This window comes from Pan troglodytes, chromosome 13 (assembly GCF_028858775.2).
Source record: "Pan troglodytes isolate AG18354 chromosome 13, NHGRI_mPanTro3-v2.0_pri, whole genome shotgun sequence".
Lineage (NCBI taxonomy): Eukaryota > Metazoa > Chordata > Mammalia > Primates > Hominidae > Pan > Pan troglodytes.
Genome location: NC_072411.2, coordinates 98,413,992 through 98,433,795, shown reverse-complemented (window position 1 = coordinate 98,433,795; position 19,804 = coordinate 98,413,992). Strand labels below are relative to the sequence as shown.

The 19,804-nt window shown below is 39.0% G+C and overlaps 1 protein-coding gene across 11 annotated transcripts in view; it reads left to right on the top strand.

Moving 5' to 3' along the window:
- The window catches only part of HECW2 (HECT, C2 and WW domain containing E3 ubiquitin protein ligase 2), a 388,387-nt gene that overhangs the window by 161,633 nt on the left and 206,950 nt on the right, over positions 1–19,804 (top strand). For 2 of the 11 annotated variants that reach the window (XM_063791417.1, XM_063791413.1), the window contains exon 1: positions 16,376–16,819. The exons of 6 other annotated variants lie outside the window; for them this stretch is intronic. The gene's annotated coding sequence lies outside the window, so the exon portion shown is untranslated. Of the gene's footprint in view, positions 1–16,375; positions 16,820–19,804 lie in introns of those variants that run through there. 3 more of the 11 variants (XM_063791419.1, XM_063791416.1, XM_063791420.1) reach the window with 2 other exon arrangements.

Genomic DNA, 19,804 nt, shown 5'->3' with positions numbered 1-19,804 from the left:
TAAATAAGACAGTAGTGAAGTTTGCTACATTGACAGACTCTTCCTTTCACGAAAGATTTCTCTGTAGCATGAATGCTATTTGATAGCATTTTACCCACAGTAGAACTTTTTTCAAAATTGGAGTCAATCTTTTCAAACCCTGCTGCTAGTTTTTCAACTCAGTTTATGGAATATTCTAATTTTTTTTGTTGTTGTAATTTTAACAATGTTCACAGCTTCTTTATCAGGAGTAGATTTTATCTCAGGAAACCACTTTCTTTACTCACCCATAAGAAGGAACTACTTATCCATTCAAGTTTTATCATAAGATTGGAGCAACTCAGTTACATCTTCAGGCACCACTTCTAATTCTAGTTCTCTTGCTATTTCTACCACATTTACAGTGACTTCCATCACTGAAGTCTTGAACCCTTCAAAGTCATCCATGAGGGTTGGAATCAACTTCTTCCAGACTCCTGTCAATGGTGATATTTTAGTCTACCCCATGAATTGAGAATGGCATCTAGAATGGTGAATCCCTTTCAGAAGGTTTTTAATTTACTTTGCCCAGATTCATCAGAGAAATTCCTATCTATGGCAGCTATAGCCTTAAGAAATGTATTGCTTAAATAATAAGACTTGAAATTCAAAATTACTCCTTGGCCCATGGGCTACAGAATGAGTGTTGTGTTAGCAGGCATGAAAACAACATTAATTTCCTTGTAAATCTTCATCAGACCTCTTAGGTGAGTTGTTGCAGTTTTTTTTTTCTTCTCCAAGCAGTATGTCTCAATAGTGGCCTTAAAATATTCAGCAAAATATTCAGTAAAAATATTCAGTAAATCTAAATGACAGGTGTGCTGTCATTTTGGCTTTGTTGTTCCATTTCTAGAGTGCCAACAGAGTGGCTTTAGTATAATTCTTAAGGGCTCTAGGATTTCTGGAATGGTAAATGAGCATTGGCTTCAACTTAAAGTCACCAGCTGTATGAGCCCCTAACAAGAGAGTCAATCTGTTCTTTAAGCTTTAAAGCCAGACATTGACATCTCCTCTAGCTATGGAAGTCCTAGATGGCATCTTCTTCCAATAGAAGGCTGTTTTGCCCACATTGAAAATCATTTGTTTAGTGTAGCCACCTTAATCAATGATCTTAGCTAGATCTTCTGGATAACTTACTGCAACTTCTACATCAACACTTGCTGTTTTACTTTGTACTTTTATACTATAGAGATGGCTTCTTTCCTTAAACTTATGAATCAACCTTTCCTAGCTTCCAGCTTTTCTTCTGCAGCTTCCTTACCTCTCTCAGCCTTCATAGAATTGAATAGGGTTAGGGTCTTGCTCTGGATTAGGCTTGGTTTAAGGGAATATTTTGACTATTTTGATCTTCTCTCCAGACCCCTATAATTTTCTCCATATCAATAATAAGGCTGTTTCACTTTCTTATCATTCGTATGTACTTTGGAATAGCATTTTAAATTTCCTTCAAGAACGTTTCCTTTGCTTTTACAACTTGGCTAACTGTTCGAAGCAAGAGGCCTAGCTTTTGGCCTGTCTCAATTTTTGAGATGCCTTCCTCTCTAAGTTTAATCACTTTTAACTTTTGATTTAAAGTGAGAGATGTGTGACTTTTCCTTTCATTTAAATACTTAGAGGCCATTGTAGGGTTATTAATTGGCCTATTTTCAATATTGTTGTGTCTCAGGAGTTAGGACAGCTGAAGAGAGGGAGAAAGAGGATCGTTGGGTCAGTGGAACAGTCAGAACACACACAATATTCATTGATTAAGTTTATAGTCTTGGGCACAGTTCATGGTGCCTCAAAACAATTACAATAATATCATCAAAAGACCACTGATCAGAGATCATCACAACAGGCATAATAATAATGAAAAAGCTTGAAATATTGCAATAAATAGCAAAATGTGATACAGAGACATGAAGTGAGCATATGCTGTTGGAAAAGAAATGGCACCAATAGACTTGCTCAATGTGGGGTTTCCACACACCTTCTATTTGTAACAAAAACACATTATCTGTGACGTGCAATAAAGCGAAGCATCATAAAAAGAGTTTTCTATGTAGGCTTCTCAAAAAATTAAAAATATAAATACTATATGACCCAGCAATCCCACTTATGGGTGTACATATCCAAAGGAAATGAAGTCAGCATACAGAAGAGATATCTGGATTCCCATGTTTATTGCAGCACTATTTATAATAGCCAAGATATGCAGTCAACCTAAGTGTCCATCAGTGGATGAATGGATAAGAAAAATGTGATACACACACACACACACACACACACACACACAATGGAATACTATACATTCATTAAAAAAGAAGGAAACCCTCTCATTTGTGACAACATAGATGAACCTGGAGGTGAAGTGAAATAACTCATTTGATTAAAACAAAACATGCTGTCTACCCTGACAATGTTCTAAGCAATAGTGTTAGAGAAAGGTTTGCGTTGTTAGGTATATTTCTTTCTGACATGCATTAACTGTTAAGGAATAACTTTTGTCAATGAACTACCCAGGACCGTCACAGCAGCACACTTTGAGAAGCTCTGACGTTATCAATTGTTGAGATCACAGGCGCTATAGTTAGACACATTAGTAAATTCAGTGAATGACTAGCTGAATGACCATGGGCAGATAATTTAACTTTTTAAACCTCAATTTCTCCATTTTTAAAAAAATGACTTAAACCACCAATATTATGAGAATTAAATGAGATATTGCATATAAAATGCTCGGCACGGTGCTTGGGCAGATTGTAAGGTTATTATTATAAACTATCATTAATATTTTGGTAATTATTAATAATAATAAAATCATTTTACTGGTAGCCTGAAGCTGCAGCTCAAACTTACCCACTGAATGAATTCCCAAGAAGGGATTTCCAGTTTAAAGTGACACAATGGGCCACTTCTACCTAAGGAAAACAAAATTCATTTATTTGAAGCAGAGCTCTAGAAATTATATAAGCACTTAAAATGTGAATGCTAAATAATACAGTATTTTAATTTGAGTATTATTTAGGTTCTAAATCAACATGCTTTACAAGGTGATGGGAAATCCGCAATTTAATCTGAAATTCAATCAAATGGAACAAATAATGCATTAGGTTTTTCATCTTCAGAATAGCTATCAAATACAGTTAAGAGTGCCCGATCCTAAGTTCTTTTGATATTTTATCATGATTCCTGGTGAAGGAAAGTTGTTTTAGGTCATATTTTTAAAATTTTAAAATGCTCTTAGAAAGTAAGAGCTTTGAACATGTAATTGTTTTTTGGAACAACTTAACTCTAAATTCTTTTCACCTAGTCAGATTATGCTGCAATAATCTACTAACCCTAAATCCTCAGGGCTTAACAGAACAAAGGATTATTTATTGCTAATGCTGCATGTCTAGTGTGGGTTGGCAGGGGGCTTGATTCATACTGTCACTTAGGGACTCAGGCTCATCACCTTCTTTATTTTTTCCATATTAGATTATTAAAGGCTCAACCATTTTATCATTATGCCATCTGGACACATGACCTCTTTGGGCAAGTGTCAGGAGAAGAGAGAGCTGGAAACTCTTATGCTAGCTCTTAAATTCTTAGACACCAAAGCCACACATTTCACTTCGGCTCAGAGCTCATTGTTCAGCATTGTTAGCAAAATTTTGCCTAACTGCAAGGGGACTGGAAAATGCATAGAAGCCTTTGGCTATTCAGTGAGCAATCAGTGTCTCTCCCATAGTAGAATGTCTTGCTAACAATGTATCTGGTCCTCTAGTCTGTTTCAAAGCTTAAGGCATCCTTGTATGGTCACTGCAAGAATAGATACTAGGGGTTAGAAAGTCTCATACTTCGGAATACACTTTGCAAGGTGTTCAGAGACTGAATGAGCAGGCATAGCCAGGGCAGTACCAAGGACAGTGCATGACCATTATAGATGAAAAATAGCTTAGTGGAATCTGAATTCACAGGATCACCTTGGTATCTCAGACTATCACGGATCTTCCTTTTAATATGCGTGTGGAAGATTTGGTCCACAGAGGAGTCCACATGTTCAAAATGGTTATGAAAGACTCCCCTGGATATTAGGTAGGTTTTCGAAAATTGCATAGGTTGGTGTAGCCAAAGAAGCTTTAGTGTATTTTATGCCTTAACATATTGACTGCAAGCGATACTTGATACAGGCATTCTTCTCTCCATAGATTGAGATGATTCTAGAAACATTACCCTTGTTGTATTTTTATTGCCCCCCATGCTTATTTGTGTCACTTTTCCTTAAAGGAGACTCATATAGCCAAAATTAGTAAATGTTAAATAATTGTAAATATTTTGTGATTGAGTTAAGATAGCTTTTGCATGCGGTTTAGAAATTCTTTGTTCTGATTGCAACCGTTACTAACCCACAAAATAATTGCTTACTATACATACTGATTTTATTGTGTTTGTTATAATTAGCTTTTTATACTTTCTTAAGGACTAAATAGTGGACACACCTATAAAGTTACTTACAATGCAATTATTTTATCCTGCTATATTTCTTAAAGTCTGTTTTGTCTGTTATCAGTTGTTATATCAACTTCCTTTCAGTTAGTTTTTGCTTAGTGTATCTTTTCCCATCAATTTACTTTCAGCCATTCTTTGGCGTGCTCTAGATTTATCTGCTGTAAATCATGTAAAGCTTTATGATTTTTAATCTAATTTAAGTGAGCATCTTTTAAAATTGGTACATGTAGAGTTTTTTACATCTGCTTTTACTTTTGATATGTTTGGACTTTTTACAACATCTTATTTATTTTCTGCATGTCATGCTTTTTCTTAGTTTTTTCCCCCTATTTTTATACCTTCAATGGAAATGATGAGTTGTTTTTACTCCCACATCTCACATTCTTCCTGAGCATATTTGCTTGGAATTTAAACATTCTAGTCTATTCTCTTAAAAGTTTATCCTTTCAATTTTTGACATATGTAATTGAGTTAGCATATAATGAATTGGGATCTTTAAGTGCCTCAAACTGTACAAGAATCTTAGGATCTTTTCATTTCAATCACTTTCTTTCCCATCTTCTCTTTTATTGTTGACGACATTTAATTCCATCCTATTTTAAACCCCTTCTTCCACATTAGTCATTACTATTATTATTGTGTTTTTTTCATAGACATATTCTATGTAACAAACCTCCATAACATAATGGCTGAAAACAGTAATCTTTTGGATAAATAAACAATTTGAAGATGAAAAAAAAGAACTGACTTATCTGAATCAGCAGCACCAGAGTACAACTGGGCTTGATTTTCTTATAGAACACATACGTACAAAAAATGTTGCATTATAAAATAAATGGAAGCACATAGGTGAAGTTTACAATTTAACTTCAAATCCTTGTTGGTTTACCAAACCAAAGAATATATTTTTTTCTTGATTAATGTAGGTTATGATGAAAGGTGTCAGATATATCCAAAATCTTCTCTTCATTTTCTCCAGTGGGTCTTCCCCTTAGCAGGCTCTCATGTGTTCTCTATTTCATTTTGCACCAGCTATTTTTATCATTATTTGTAAAGTCAAGGCCTTAAACCAATCTTATGCTTGCAATCTTTGAGTTACAGTGGAGCTGTGATAACTATCAAAGTCATTATATTTTTTTCCGTCAATTGTTTCCCACAATCTGGCTGACATTATTGTTGAATTGTTGAATAAATACAGACTTGCTTCACAATAGTGTGCAGTTCATATGGACTTCAGAGAAACTGCATTGAGCAACTCAGATTTTCAACCTGTTTTAAGTTTAGAAACCAGAGTATTGTAACTCAGATTTAGTGGTGACGTTAAGGGATTCTTCCACATTTTCATAGTTTGAGTTTTTGTACTTATTTTATTTAAATTATGAATTGCAAAATTCCAAATGTGTGTTCATTGAGAAAGCATGATATTTCTCTTCCTTCATCAAAATGTGTAAAACAACAGTCAAATAGTATAAATGATCACATTTTCTTAGCTACTGTAGTTCATAAAATCATTACCAGAACCATGGTAATGCCTTACCTACAAACAAGCTGGAACTGGATAAAGTCTCCATTAACCTCAACATTGGGTAATAATACAGTGGCTCTGAGGATCGTTTTGGAGTGGGGGTACGGGACAGTAGTTGGCACTTGGAAGAGTTGCTGAACCATTCCGAGCCTCAGTTTCTTAATATACCAACCTCATAAGATTGCACTGAAGGTGGAACAAGATAACATTTGTAATTGTGATACGCGAGTAGCCAGGTAGCCACCCCACTACCCACATCCCCAACAAACATTTGTTGAGAACCTACTGTGTGGCTGCCACTAGGCAATAGGATAAAAAATGAATCAGTTCATAAGAGGTGAGATATAAGTAGGAAGGAAATAATTGTAATGCACTGTGTTCAGAACAATATTACAAAGACCACAGGAGCATGGAGAAGGGGCAGTTTAATGCCTGAGATGGGTTCAGAGATGGGAAGGGTATAGAAAGGGCTTTACCAAGAAGATGATATTTGGACTTCATGTGAAATTGAGATGTTTTTTGGCATTCACACACAAGAAAGGTCATTCCAGGAGGTGGAAATTGTATGTGCACATGCCAGTCTTTTGTCCCGAAGGGTTTGCAGATGTACTTGAAGAGAACACCTCCTGTTCCTTTCCCTTTTTCTGTCTGAATTCCGTGTATCTTTTAAGTGAGGATTCAGAAAAATCGCCCACTCTGTGGGTAATCTACCTAACTATTCTGGGTAATCAGTCTGTTTTCCTACTCCCTTAGGTATTTTGTAATATCGCTGTCTCAGTGCTGATTACACTGTGTTATTTATAATTTGTCTTTCTCCATGCTTCTTCCTTCCATTGCACTCTTAACTCCTTAACTGCATCTTGTTCATGTTGTAGGCTGAGCACCTTACCCAGCTCTCTGTGCTGCATTATCTGTGCAGATTCATTAATTCATTCGAGAGTTGGTTTTAAGCTAGAGTAATTATGGTGTGAGTAAATACTTTTTTATTGAGGATGATTCCATATTATGTAGCTTTCAACTAATGATTTTATTGAACAGAATATCTTTGGTATTCATTCATCTGTTTGTTTAACAATGTTAGAACTTTACAATGTACCAGGCTTCTGAAAAAAAATTTTAAATATCCTCTATATTCAGGATCATAGTTAATAAGTCATCATTGCAGGTTTTTCCTAATTTTTTTACAGTGTACCAGCCTTTTGTTTCCCATTTCCTTACCTATAGGATCTATCTTCAATATTGAAAGCATTTTATGTTTAAATAGAAATAACATTTTCCTGAATTCAGTATGTCTACTGCTTTATACTCTCATTTTTTGGTCTTTTCTTATTCTCTTGTTTCCAAAAATGTGCATCTGTTGCTCTAAGCAGTCATAGATGTTTTCCTGAAAGTTATAACTTGTTTGACATGAAGAATATCTATTATATTTTTGACACTCTGAAATATGTAACAGTATATTTGCGATATAGTTATTATACCTCTAGTACAAGCAAGTGCTGTTTTGAGATTATTGATGGATCAAGAAGTGATCATCTGGCCGGGCACGGTGGCTCACGCCTGTAATCCCAGCACTTTGGGAGGCCGAGGCAGGCAGATCACGAGGTCAGGAAATCGAGACCATCCTGGCTAACACAGTGAAACCCCGTCTCTTCTAAAAATACAAAAAATTAGCCGGGCGTGGTGGCGGGCACCTGCGGTCCCAGCTACTTGGGAGGCTGAGGCAGGAGAATGGCATGAACCCGGGAGGCAGAGCTTGCAGTGAGCTGAGATGGTGCCACTGCACTCCAGCCTGGGCAACAGAGCGAGACTCCATCTCAAAAAAAAAAAAAAAGAAGTGATCATCCTTTCCCTCTACAAAATTAAGTACTGCTTTTTTGGGGACTATATTTATAGCACTAAGCTATACTATTAGACTCAAATATGTTAATGAATGACTAACCTAAAAAATGTGAAATTTCCAACTGGGAATTTACATTAAATTAACTAACAGGAGTCTAAATATTTACTATGTATCTTTTTAAGGCATCCAAGTAAATAGGAGGTTTTTTTTTCTTTAAGTGTAAGTCCGTGGCATATTTTTGACATTGTAAAGCATTCACCATGAAAAGGAAAGCTTTAAGAATTCAGCAAACATCTAGAGGTTAAATTCTTAGTTTGGGGCTCCGTGACAGCCACTTTTTCTCTTTTCACTTTAACTGCCAAAACCTGTCATTTCTGAGACATTTCAAGGAGATAAACAAGGTGAACTGTGCTATGCACATAACTCGACGTAACTGCTGATTTGAGCAAGGTTACTGGTCAGCATATGTAAGGTAACTTGGAGTTTTCTGGTCCATCATGTGATTCATTTGCCTGAATGGAGTGCTATGCAACTAATAAAATTCTTTTGAAAAATCAGCATTGTTTGCCAGTAGCACCAGTTACTAGGGAGGCTGAGGCTGGAGGATCACTTGAGCCCAGAAGTTTGAGTCCAGCTTGGGCAACATAGCAAGAGCCTGTCTCTAAAACTTTTTTTAATTAAAAATAATCAGGATTATTACTTGTAAAATTCTTTCTAACTGCATCAACGCTGCTAGGACAAGCAGCAACATTGTCATCTTAGTGACATCTTATTATGTGATGCTGTCTTTGGAATCTCCACAATTCTATGTTTTAAATAAGTTTCACTCAAATCTAAGGAAACTATATTACTTATTTAAGGAAATTGAATGCTAGCAGTGAAGTATGATATTTTTCATCATTTGGAATCATTAAAATATTATTTATATGTTGAAGTATATTTTAAAATATAGAGCCATAAAGGTTTTAAATTTAGAAATAAAATTAATGATCATTTACTCTATCGGTCTCATTTTACAAATTAGAAGCTGAAGGCTTAGATGGATTAAGTAATGTGTATCTGGTTGCTCAGTAAAACAACAGGGAAAAATACAGTGCCTAATAGGAATTTCCTTCATCGTGGAGTTGCTTCTTAAAAGGAATTAGTTGCTAAAGCCACTTCCTGAAGGTGATTTTTTAGTATAGCCAAAATTACCCCTGAAAACTCCTTAGGAAAGCAATATGACTTAACACCAAATTCAATGGCAGGTTTTTCTTCCAGCTTTAGAACAGACTGCTGTCTCAGACTGAGTGCCAGAGAAGAAGTTAGCTTGTGTTTATGGGCTGTTTTTATAAGAAAACAAACAAATAATAACAACAAAGCCCTTGTCATCAAAAACAAATTCCCTGCAGCCTGGCGGGATACTTGGAAGAATTGTATATTTCACATTCCCTCTTGGGTCACACATGCAGGGTTTGGAATTGTTCCCATGCTGCTTCAGTTGTCCCCTTTGTCAGTCTCCTCTCTTGCACCCAGTAGGCTTGTGTGGTTACACTGAAATATGTTAAATGGGCATTTACTGGGCCTCCCACTGAACATGAATCTGATCCTCCAAGATTCAGTAGAATATGATGATTCAGTTTCTTAGATGGAGGCTCATAGAGGTTTAATTTATAATTTTTTGCTAGTTTTTTAATAGCACCATTTAAAATATCTCACCAATACTGTTTTTGTAAAGCTGCCACAGTTTTTTAGGTGATCTTTATGATCAAATACATAGAAATACTTTTTTTCTGTTATCTCTTATGTTTCCTTTTTAGTGCAGCACACTGTCCTTGGGATTTTAAATCCACAGGGCTGAGTGCTTGCTTATATAAGCCCTAGGCATAGGAGAGAGTGAGATGATCTAACATGATTGTATATAGTACAAACATTTCTTTGCCACAAAATTTAAAACTTATTCATCTTTCTCTAAACTGTAACTGATGTAATTTATTGTTTTCTAAAGGTCAATGTGACCAATGCAAGTGTCTATAAGCTAAAATATTTCAGCATAATTTCTTTAATATCTTTAGTAAGAAAAGCTATCTCTATAGGTGGGAATTGAACAATGAGATCACATGGACACAGGAAGGGGAATATCATACTCTGGGGACTGTGGTGGGGAGGGGGGAGGGGGGAGGGATAGCATTGGGAGATATACCTAATGCTAGATGACGAGTTAGTGGGTGCAGCGCACCAGCATGGCACATGTATACGTATGTAACTAACCTGCACAATGTGCACATGTACCCTAAAACTTAAAGTATAATAAAAAATAAAAAATAAAAAAATAAAAAAAAGAAAAAGATACGAAGAAATAAAATTCAAATAGAAAATTCTTATTTTTATGAGAAATTACAACTAGAACCCCTCTATCCCTACTATGTAGTAAAACCATGCACTTGGAAATCAACAATAACTCTTAAAAGTTATATTACTAAACCTTTTGTTAATCTTCAACTCCCGACACCCTTTGATACTGTTTTTTGCCCCTTCTTTTTGAGACTTTTTTCTTCATTGGCTGTGACACTGTCCTGGATCTCCCTGTTTTCTGACCAATCCTTTCATTTTTACAGAAACTTGTTTCTTTCCTTATTCTAAATATTCTTCAGGCTTTATTGTGGATGTCCTTCTTTTTAAGAGGCCAGTTTAAGCAGAAAGCTTTGTCTCCAACCAAAGGTGCCTGGAGCCATCTCTTACTGGCTCCTGAGAGCCCATTCTGCACGTCATGCACGGAAAGCTCAGCTCCGCATTCAGTGCGTGCACGTTGGTAGCAGGAAGTCAGCTGTGATGAGAGCATTTACACCACAGGAAGCATCAAACACTACACATCACGGCTTTCCCACCCTCAGAGAGCCAGTGTCCCAGCATACCCCTATTGAATCCCAACCTCTGTCTAAAGCTCCCAGGATCATTTCTCTCCAAATATGCTACTCACTTTCAAACTCAGTTTGTTTAAAACGAACAGACTGACAAGCAAAACCAGTTCTTGATTTCCCTGTTTTTGTTGGTAGAAATGCCATTTTTTCAATCTCATAGGCTTGGAAACCTTGTACAAGATTTTGACTCCTACTACACTTTTAACATGCACATCCAGTCTCCTACCGAGGAATGTAAGTACCCTGCTTCTTTTCAGTGTATGTATATGTTTTTGACAAAGATAACAGGTTCACCAGAACATAGACAGTGGCCCCAGAGAAATCCCCTATGAAATCAACAACTCCTCTCTCACCTGGTAGCCAGGTAAGGGTCATGAGAATGATTCTGGACCACCTCCTTCCCATGTCCTGCTTAGACAGTGAGGCATCTCACTTTGGACTTTGGGTATGGCTGTCACCTTTCACTTCAGGGCCTCAGCAGGGGTACTTCCCTCTACCTCAAGTCAGATGAGAGAGGCATGAAGGGAACTGCTCTAAGAGCTTCCTGAGTGCTGTCTGCAGTGGACTGATATCCGACCCACACCTGAAGACTCCCAAGGTGAGAGGCTGTGGCTGGAACTCAGAGTGAGAGGGGCTGTGCTGACAATAACCTGCACGGTTTGAGTTGTTGGGGCAAGAACACATGATTCTTGTGGACCAGGTATGGGGGATCCGCCCACAACAAAGCTGGTGTTGGGGCACTGTTACTCCTGCTGAAGGAGTCCCCAGGGGCTGATGTTACCCAGGGGCCACAGAGGCCAGATGGAAGACCCTGGCAGAAAGAGGCAGTGTGTGGTCCTGAAGCCTAGTGTCTAGGGCTAGTGACCACCTCAGGGGAATTTGCAAGTGCAAGTCTCCAGAAATGGGTCGTCTCTCTAGGACTCAGGAAGGCCCCTTTGAGGGAAAGAGAGACACTCCACACTCACAGAATGTTCGCACCAGATCATGGCGATACCAGCTCAATCAGCCCTTCCCTGCCTCCTAAGCACATTCTATCTTTGAAGTTAGAAGGGGAGAAGATCCTAACACATACTGAGATTTGTTTGGCTTTATTTTTCAAGTTGGAAATGGAGATGTTACAGGAATGGAGGACTGGTAGGGTTTCAGTCTCAGATTCAGAGGTGAAATTGAGCTGACTCTGGCTGAGTAAAGTGGGATACAAAACGGTGCTGTTGGGGGAAATGTTGCCTTTCTCTGGTCTGTTGCTTCTGAGTCAAGCTAACTGACAGCTGTGCTCAAGTCCCCTGGAGAGAACCACTTTTGAAGAAATATTCACGTGGTGTGAGGCTCTGAACTATTTATGGAAAAGCAAAGCATTTCACTCAAAAGCAGCGAAGAAGAGAAAATCAGGGGACTGTCTTCTCAGTGCTTTTTGATGACTGTGTTGGTGGGGTACAGCTGAGTGCAGAGGTGAGCTGCAGAGTAGTGATCACCAGTAACACACAACGAAGGCAGAACCTGCCTCAGTCCTTGAGGCTTGAAGCACGGGGTGATGGAAATGAGGTCATCTGTCACTAAGAACAGCTTCCGCGTTCCTATAGAGACCAGCACCAGCCAACAGGCTAAGAGAAGTGCAGGCTGGTGTGGGTGGGCAGTGTAACTGTAGGAAACCTCAGAGAATACAGGGAGAGCTCCAGATTAGAGAGTGGAAAAGAGCAGAAGTAAGGGTTCAAGTTTTTCATCTGCTGTCCATTTTATCCATGATAATATTTTTATAGTGCTTTTATATTGAGAGAGCTCTTCTAATAATATTATCTCATATAATTTTTTTGAGACAGGGTCGGCTGGGCATAGTGGCTTACACCTGTAATCCCAGCACTTCGGGAGGCCAAGGCGGGTGTATCAGCTGAGGTCAGGAGTTTGAGACCAGCCTGGCCAACATTTGAAACCCTGTCTGTACTAGAAATACAAAAATTAGCCGGGCATGGTGGTGCGTGCCTGTAATCCCAGCTACTTGGGAGGCTGAGGCGGGAGAATTGCTTGAACCTGAGAGGCGGAGGTTGCAGTGAACCAAGATTGCACCACAGCACTCCAGCCTGAGCAATGGAGTGAGACTCAATCTCAAAAAAAAAAAAAAAAAAAAAAAAAGGCAGGGTCTTGCTCTGTCACCCAGGCTGGAGTGCAGTGGCACAATCATAGCTCACTGTTACCTCGCGCTCCTGTGCTCAAGCGATCCTCCCACGCCAGCTTCCTGAGTGGCTGGGACTGCAGGCAGTACACCACCATGCCTGGCTAAGTTTTTAATTTTTTTGTAGTGACAGGGTCTCTCTATGTTGCCCAGGCTAGTCTTGGACTCCTGGCCTCAAGTGATCCTCCAGCCTGGGCCTCCCAAAGTGCTGAGAGTACAGGAGTGAGCTATCATGCCCAGCTCTATTTCATGTTATTTCATATTTCATATAATTCTTAGGGCAGCTCTCCACCTGATTAACTGTTTCACCTGATGGTGGGAACCAGAGGAGGAAGTTAACAGGTTAAGTTGCTTACCCATGACAGATGATGGTGACAGAATTTGGACCAAAGTTGTCTAATAATTTCCTAATTCAGAGGGCTCCTTCCAGCCTTTAGGGCTATGTTGAACTGGGGTAGAAGGATTTCATATGATTCATGGGCAGTATTTTAAAATTTAATTGTAATGTGTTTAGTTTTAAATTTACTTTCTATTTTTGGCAGGGATACTGGTTTTCCATTAATGGACTGAGGTAAACTCACTTAAGTAAAAAGAGCAAAGATGAAAAAGCATCAAGTAAATAGTAGCATCAAGATGTGGCAGTAATTGTGAAGGGGACTGTGAACATGACATTTCAAAGCCACTGCTCTAAAGGCTTCCTGGCCAAAACAAAGAGCTTATCATTTGATTACATTCCCTAAAGGGTGTTCTGAATGTGTCCTGTGACTAAGTCCTGACCTCAAAATGGGATGATAAACTCTTTGTGAATAAGGACTGTGCCTTCTATAATTCAGATGCTGTGTCCTGGCACCCCCCAAATTCATATGTTGAAGTCGTAACCCCAGTACCTCAGAATGTGGTCTTATTTGGAGACAGCATCTTTACAGAGGTAAGCAAGTTAAATGATGTCATTAGGGTGGGCCTTAATTCAATATGACTGTTGCCCTATGGAAAGGGGAAGCAGCATGTGACATGAAGACGGTCACCTGCACACCAAGGAAAGAGGCTTAGAACAGATTTTCCTACACTGGTCGCAAAAGAAAACAACCCAGTCAACACCTTGATTTTGGACTTCTAGCCTCCAGAACTTTAAGACAATAACTTTCTGTTGTTTAAGCTAACCAGTTTGTGGTACTTTATCACGGCAGCCCTAGCAAACTAATACAATAGGTTTGTGCATAAATACTGGGGACATAAATAATGAACCTTAAACTGAATAACAGGATCTTCCCGTGTAATTTTTATTCATTTATTTATTTATTTTTATTTTTTAAGACAGAGTCTTGCTCTGTCACCCAGGCTGCAGTGCACTGGTGCAATTTTGGCTCACTGCAACCTCTGCCTCCTGGGCTCAAGTGATTCTCCTGCTTCAGCCTCCCAAGTAGCTGGGACTACAGGTGTGCGCCACTACACCAGCTAGTTTTTGTAGTTTTTGTAGAGATGGGGTTTCACCATGTTGGCCAGGCTGGTCTGAAACTCTTGACCTCAAGTTATCTGCCCACCTTGGCCTCCCAAAGTGCTAGCATTACAGGCGTGAGCCACCGCATCCAGGCTTCCCATGTAATTTTGATCCAAGTCACTCCAAGTTTCTAATTAAAAATGCCTCCTCTTGAGCTTTAAGGCCTTGTTGGCCAGCTCTTCTCTCTCTTTGCATTTCAACAATGCTTCCCACTGCCCCAGTACTGCTGTCTCCTGAGCTTGGGCACTTCCTGGTGTGTCTCCTTTTACAAAAGTACAGTGCCCTAGATGTCTGGACTTTGCCACTTGATTCAGTGGGGAGCCATCCTCCTTTGCACAAGACCTTTGTATTGAAACAGGATTGCTTTTTTTAAACCTTAAATGCCTTGCAAGGTTTTTTTTTTGTTTAATTCCTCTGACCAGAAAATAATTGTTACCTTTAGAAGTGATAGCACCCACTAAAAAGGAAGAGCACTGCACCCTGGAACCTGGCCCTTAATTAAAAGATGCTGCTAGTCCAGGCATGGTGGCTCATGCCTGTAATCCCAACACTTTGGGAGATGGAGGTGGGAGGATTGCTTTAGGCCAGGAGTTCGAAACCAGCCTGTGCAACATAGGGAGACCTTGTCTGTACAAAACTAAAAATAAAAAAAATTAGCCATATATGGTAGTGTGTACCTGTAGTCCCAGCTACTCAGGAAACTGAGGCAGGAGGATCACTTGAGCCTGAGAGGTCAAGGCTGTAATGAACTATGGTCACACCATTGCACTTCAGCCTCAGCAACAGAGTGAGACCCTGCCTCAAAACAAAACAAAACAAAAAGCTCCTGTCTCTAGCTGAGCCATTGCATTGCCTGGAATGGCCTTATGATCTCAGAATCTGCATGTATCTCTTCGGTGGGCTGTTGTTATCACTGCTGTCTGTATGCTATGTTGTTACATTTGTGGATGTGCTAGCCTTCTACTGTGCTCTGTGGACTTCTTGACTTTACAGACTGACCATGTCTGAATCATATTTGGATCAAGTTCAATAAAAATGTGTTGAATAATGAACATTTTAAAAGGAGAACTGAAGTTCAGTGTCCTGTTGGCTGTATTTCTGTTTGATATACAATTGAATTTTGTGACATGGTTCACTGGAAGTATCCCTCTAGTCTTTAGATTTAAAATCATGTTGATTTGGGGAAAGCTGTTAGTCCTGGACTGAATTTCCAAGACTTCATGGATCCTATATTGCTAGGGAGCTTTAAGAATTGTTTTCAATGGCTTAAGTACTGATCTGATCGGACATAACAGACTGACCTAAAAAACTCCCCCCTTTTTGTTTTAGTCTCTAAAGATTTATTTTTATGAATTAGATTAGATACATATGATCATTTTCTAGAATTCATTCTAAGTTTAAACTGCTTTGTCTATTTTTAAGTTCTGCTCTCTCTGACTGAATTTTTAGAAATCTGGCTCCAACACACTTACAAATAGATCCTGCTAGATATTGTTCTTGTCATCACTTTTAGGATTATGTCAAAATGTACCATTGCTATTTACTTGATCCCAAAATATGTTACATGCATTTTTCTTTCAAAGCACATGACCGTGGAACAATGATCATATTTACAAATCTTTGCATCCCTAAGTGAGAACACTTGGCAGAGCAGAAGCAACATTTCCATTTTTTTTCAGGATGAAACCTTGCACAATAACACTGCCATCCTACATGATAGGATAAATCTGTGCTGGCTTGTCATGAGCACTTATTTTGAGGAGTCCTCTGTTGCTCTGGGAGAAACATTTAACTAAATGTTATTCATTGCCCATATACCAATCTCAGGTCAATGAACCCCCAAACTCTACCAAACCAGGGAATTGACTGTAGCAAATCTTTTTATGATTCTTGTGCCAGGTTTTGTGGGTAATACGCAGTCTCTCCCTTCAAGGGATTTACTGTATAAGGGATTCAGGATGGTGGCTCAGGATCAAGACTGGAACTCTGGTGTTAGGATATGTGCTTTTTAAAAATCTTCTGGTAGCATGGCACTTTTCATTCCTGCCCTCATACCTAGAGGGCTTCTTATGGAACCTCACAACTGCAACAGGATAGAATTAGCATGCACTTGACAAATAATGGCCAGAAATGCTCTGAGAGCCTCTAGCCTAAGTCTAAATGTAACGCTTGAGTCAGCTGGAGGCTTTCTGAAACTTTCTTTCATGCAACTAAAAAATTAAGAGTCCTGAGAACTTTAGAACTATGACTAAGTTTGAGTGTGGTGCGTTGGCCAAATGCATCAGACTGAAACAGCACTAGACTGTGGTCTAGCAGAAGATGGGAAGATTGATCCATGTCTTGGTGCTGCCCAGCTTTTGGTTCCTGGAGAATTTCCTGTAAGATCTCGGGAGTCAGGGTAGGTATGACCCGGACAGAGAATCATAAAATCCCAAGTTTTAGATCCTAAAGAGATATTTGAGTTCATTTGTTTAACTTCTCTTAACATTTTAGTCAACAACACAGAGATTTAGAAACTTGCTCCAGTTTTCATAGTCAGTTAATGGGAATATTAGAACTAGAACCCAGGTTTCTTGATTTATGAATCTTCTCTTTGTTCTCTGTTGGTGTTGCATTATCTGTTTTTCCCAGAGCCCAGAGCCTTTCTAGCCAAGTGCCATGGTCAGTAGTGTGTTGACAAACTGGATTTCTCTTTCAAACAAAAACAAAAAACCCTGGTCTGTAGTGTTTGTTGATTTCCATGGTATAAATACTTCTACCATGGCCAATTTCAAGCTACCAACATCTAACAACCAGCTTGCAAGTTTCCTGAAAAAGTTAACAATAGACTCCCGCACACCATTGATTGTATTCTCCTGTATGCTTGTTCTTTTTGGCATTGTTGGTAGCATATCAGTGACCAACCTTTTGTAAGATAGGTGGGCCCCTTATGGCGATGGGAGATAAATTAATGGAATTAAGAGAAGGACTTGTTTCATTGATTAGCTTACTTCAAACGAGTCCAGCATTCCTCGGATCCTAATCTCTCCATAAGACTCAGTAGTCCTCTTGACTTAACGTGATAAAAAATAATGGAAGCTAAAGGGAGATATTTCCTTTGGTTCTAAAGCATTTTGAAACTGTTGTGTTGTGGGACTTAGGATTTGCTGTTCATAAAGGTTCTGCTTCTACTTTGTATCTTGAAAGAAAGTTCAATGGAGGGGTGTAGAATTTCTAGAATTTCCCATTTATCTAGTGATTTGTTCATTCATTCATTTATGTTTGACTATTACCACTGTACCCTAACCTAATTATGGCAATCCTCTAGCTATTTTGAGTTCAGAGACTGAGGGGGATAAGATACTGGATACAGTGTCATAAAAATCAAGACTACTTAGAGAGTAACAGATTTTAGAGCTGGGAACGACCCTACAGATGATCATCACCCCTATGCTGTAGATAAGGAAGCTGAGAGACTGACAGAAATCTGCATAGAATCACGCAGTTGTTTGGAGTCTTCACTGGGTTCATAACTTGTGATTCTTGATACCTCATTCAATGTTTTTCCATTATACCATTATAACTCATTTTTCTCCCACATTCAGAGCATGAAAAAAATATATAGCATATGTCTCTAGCCTGTGACTTCAGATTGAATAAATCTTAGATTTTCAGCACAGCCTTTTGATCATATCAGGAAGGGGGAAGTGAATTGGAGTACTGATTTAGAGGACTGCCTACTGCTCTTCTAACCTCCTGCATCTTGTGGCACATACATTGTCAGTGAAAGACTCAGAAGGTGCTGGATGGTGTGAAACTTAGGGCTTTTCAGAAGAATCATTAAGGGTTTTATATATTCAGAGTGAAGTCTTTAGTATTGAGATAGAATAACCAATCTGTTTTGCATGGAAAAGAAGACTTGGCTCTGATATGAGTATTCAGTTAAATTCAACCAGCATTTTAACACCTACAAGGTACCACACAGTGTGCTAAGCACTAGGAATATACAGATGAATAAAACATCAACTTTATTTTATAGGAACACATAGCCTGTGCGAAAAGAGACATGAACAAGTAACTTCAGTATAGTCTTCTAAGTGCAGCACACACACAGTTCAATACATTGTTTTCACTTGTTAATTTAGACTTAGTGGGAAGAGCACTGAGCAAGGAGTCTAGCCATTTAGGTTTTCGTCCCAGCACTGCCACTGCCTGACAGTGTGACCTGGTATAGATCATTGAGCACCTTCCTCTCTGTGTTGGGGAGAGGAAGGATCATGAAGACCTTCTAAAATGTAATCAGGAAAATTAAACAAATGTTTGTGAAAGTGTTTTGAGCCAGGTGTGCTGGCTCATGCCTGTAATCCCAGCCCTTTGGGAGGCTGAGGTGGGCAGATCGTGTAAGTCCAGGAGTTTGAGACCAGCCTAGGCAACATGGTGAAACCCTGTCTTTCACCCTTCCATGGTGGAAGTATTTATACCATGGAATAAAGAAAATTAGCTGAGTGTAGTAACATGCACTTCTAGTCCCAGCTACTTGGGAGGCTGAGGTGGGAGGATCACCTGAGTCCAGGAGGTAGAGGTTGCAGTGAGCCAGGAGAGACGCTGTCTTAAAAAAAAAAAAAAAAAAAGTTTTGAAAGTATTATCTGCCACATAAACCTAAGTATATTATTTTTATTTTGCAAATAGGTAACTTTTTTATACCGGAAAGCTCATACTCTTTGACTAAGCTCTACTGAGAAAGCACTTATTATCAAATATTTTTTGAGCATCCACTTGGCGCTAGACATACTTCTAGATCCTGGGATATGGCAATAAATACAACAGAGCGTCTCCCTACTTGTGGAGCTTACATTCTAAAGAGAAAAGATGGAAAATAAATACACAAGAAAAATATCAGATAGTATTTCAAGTAAGTACAATGCAGATAATAAAAACAGTGTAATGCAACAGGAATGATTGGGCAGACTTTAGATTGGGAGTCAGGAAAGACCTTTCTGCAAGGTGATGTTTAGGCTGAGTGACAAGAAGGAACAAGCATTGCCAACATCAGAGGTAGGAGCATTCTAGGCAGAGAATGGTTCCTAAGGCCCTAAGCAGGAACGAGCTTGGCAGGTGTCAGGAACAGAGAGAGGGCCAGGGTGGCTGGAGCATGGCGGGCCAGGTGGAAATGGGACACAGTGGGTTCAGAGAAGAAGGTTGGGGTCAGATCACAGAGAACTTTGTCAACCAACATAAGGAGTTTGTGTTTTATTCCAAGTACAGTGGAGACCAGGATTTTAAGCAGGAGATTAATAAGGTTTGACTTTTAGAAGATGACTCTGGCTTTTGGAGGAGAATGGATTATAGGTCAGTCTTGTAGCAGTGCAGATGAGAGGGAATATGGGCTTATACTGGGCTAAT